The 3,052-nt window shown below is 28.2% G+C and overlaps 1 long non-coding RNA gene across 1 annotated transcript; it reads right to left on the bottom strand.

The window, feature by feature from the left end:
• Window positions 1-669: 669 nt before the first annotated feature.
• LOC137001565 (uncharacterized) lies at window positions 670-1,302 on the bottom strand. Its single transcript, XR_010891540.1, has 2 exons — window positions 1,175-1,302; window positions 670-1,087 (listed from the first exon to the last, which is right to left on the bottom strand). It is a non-coding gene; the product is annotated as an uncharacterized lncRNA (long non-coding RNA).
• Between the last annotated feature and the right edge of the window lie 1,750 nt (window positions 1,303-3,052).

A 3,052-nucleotide genomic window follows, 5' to 3' on the forward strand; every position in this document is an offset into this window, starting at 1 on the left:
GTGAGGAAGAAACTTATGGACATTACGGATCTTCACTGTGTGAGTTCTTTACATCCTGATATGAGCTTACCTTGTGCAGTGTTTGTACTTATCTTGGAAGAATTCGCATATATTATAATACACGAATATAAACTCACTTATTGTCTATATTCTAATGATTGTCATCTATATACTTATGATAAATCATACCTTAATAAAAATAATAGTAATAGTAATTAATTACTCCCGACCAAATTCAATAATCAAGATCGATATATAATAATAGTCACTTTCCAATTCTCTTAAGTTAGTTCCATTTAGTTCAGTTCGTTTTAAATTTGTTAAAACATTTATTCATCATCTAACAGTTCAATATTTTCAAGGTCTTACAAAGTTTCATTAAAGTCCTTTTAATTCTTAAGGCAGGCCTCATTTTATTAATTATTCTTATTTCACATCATTAAGTCTATAATTGTCTCTATTTCTAAGATAATCACATTATACTAAGCATTAAATTTACCATATTCTTACTTCAGGTATCACCGAAATTTCATGTCCAGACAAATCATACACATAATCGTCTATAAGTATTATTATAATTATAATTATAATTGTTAATTCAATGTTTTCTATCATAAACCTTCTATAGTATAGTTTTTGTTTCAGGAGTATGCAAATCCATCAACAATAGACAGGTATTTACCATTTAATAATCACTTCACTATTTGTATGGTCTTACAAAGTTTCACAAGTCCTTTAGTTCATAAACATTAACTTCATTACTCTTAATCGTTACTTCACTTATTATTATTCAGTAATTACTATTTATAAAGCAAAACAACATTAATATTCATAATTCACATTATTAATTCCATATTGTCCCTATATCTAAGATAGTCATATTATTATTATATCAAACATTAATTCTTTAGTTATGTTTCTTATTTCAGGTACCACCGAAGTTTCCTGTTCAACCAATCAGTATACTCACATTCATCTATAAGTATTCTTTATTTAATTATTTTCTGTCTTAAACCTTCTATTAATATAGAATTTGTTTCAGGAGTATGCAGATCCATCGACAATAGGCAGGAAGGGTGAAAGAATTCTTCCCCGGACATCACACAAACATAGTTCATCAATTATTTATTTGTTTATCTTCTAAAAGTTTGATAATTCACTTATTTATACGAACCTTAAAGAAACTCAGTAATCAAATTGTGATCCACTCCATTTTTATCCATATAATAGATATCACATCCAATATGACATATTTAGGATAAGTCCAGTCATAACAGTGCCCATCCAATCACTCGGTAACAGACTTCAAGCCAGCAACAATTAATTATAACAAGTCATTAGTATCATTAATATCACTTAATTCTCTTGAAAACAGTACATATTTCATAATAATCCATGACAGTATATCAGTCCATTAGCATAATAAGTATGTATAATATCAATTAAAACAAATCATTTTCGTCTTTGTATCATTACGTAATTAATATTACTTAACATAGAGTGCACACTTAAAAATAGGACACCAGTACAGTCCTCAAAACGATATTCAACGCGATATTGCATAAAATTTATATAAATTCAGATGAAAGTTATATCCTGGTGCTTAAACTGATGATATAGGTAATCACTTAATTCACAATAATAGACTATCATGTATTAACGATAATCATATGCATAAGTTTTCCCAGCTACAGATAAACATCAACCAACATACACAATTCATACACACCAAAAGTCATTAACAATTTATAGCAAATTTTATATAGATACACTCAATGTTTATAAAAGTCAAAATCTCACAAATATGAGAATGCATATTACTGCGTATTACTGCGTATTACTAAATGCAACTTATAGTCTTTAAACCAAACCATCTAAATAACTAAATACAACTGAAATTGCACCAAATAAGAAATAAGCCAAATTTGAGATCATAAATAACATAAATCATATAGACCATTAAAACAACAGTAATTGAAATTCGTAACAGAATCACAATAGCAGTATGTGCTCACGATTCGATACAAAATCAATTCATTTTTAATATAACTTTTTAATATAACGTAATAAGTTACGATAGTAACCAAACAGTTGCCTTATTCTCGTGACACATCAGTCAGCCAGGCACATAACAGCAAACCGCTATATGTATAATTCCAAATCCATTCCTTTAAGAGAATAACCGTTAAAAGTCCAAATCCATCCAACATATAGATTATTAGATTATTATGCAGGTTTTCCATAAAACAGAATTCAACAATAGGTTAACCTGCAAAAAGCCAGAGTTAATAAGCCATACACACAATAGTCATTGGCTGCGTTCAGCAGAATGCAACTGTTGTAAAACGTTTTATGATTTCCTGCTGAATGGTACTTAATTTTCCGTTGAGTTACAACATGTTTACTCAGCGGTCGCCATGTTTTCCAGCAAACTAAAAATACGCTGCATTGAAGCATAACGTGTTGTCGAACATGGCTACCACCAATATAAATATGTGTGAAGTGCAATATATATATAAAAATATAACATATAATGTTGTAGATAGTTTGGAAGTGCATAACAAATTACAAAATGGTACGTAAAAATACTTCTCTAAAGAAATATATATATTATTACATTTAATTGATGTATATTTAGCCTATTTTTATCTAACCTATATAAATCATGTTTATTGTAGATCAAAACTTCTTTAATACATATTTTGAGCAAAATGCATCAAATCAAGAAATAGTAGGAGTTTCACAAAAGTCAGTATTAGAAGGTTTGTATTAAAAATAAATTTTAATAATAGATTTTAGTAATAGATTTTATTTTTAAATTACATTTTACAAACATTTGTTTCCTTCAATATAGCTGAAAAATCAGGGGATTTTCATTGGACAAACCAAAACATGAAGTTATTGTTGCAAATTTATGCAGAACATAAAAAAGACTTTCGAGATCCAAAAATTAAAAAAAAAAACATATGGGAGAAAATACAACAAGTTTTTGCGAGCAAAGGCTTGGATGTAGCAATAGATATGCTTGACCGCAAAATGCGTAATTTAAAAC

Source organism: Linepithema humile, chromosome 8 (genome assembly GCF_040581485.1).
Source record: "Linepithema humile isolate Giens D197 chromosome 8, Lhum_UNIL_v1.0, whole genome shotgun sequence".
In the NCBI taxonomy this organism is placed as follows: Eukaryota; Metazoa; Arthropoda; class Insecta; order Hymenoptera; family Formicidae; genus Linepithema; species Linepithema humile.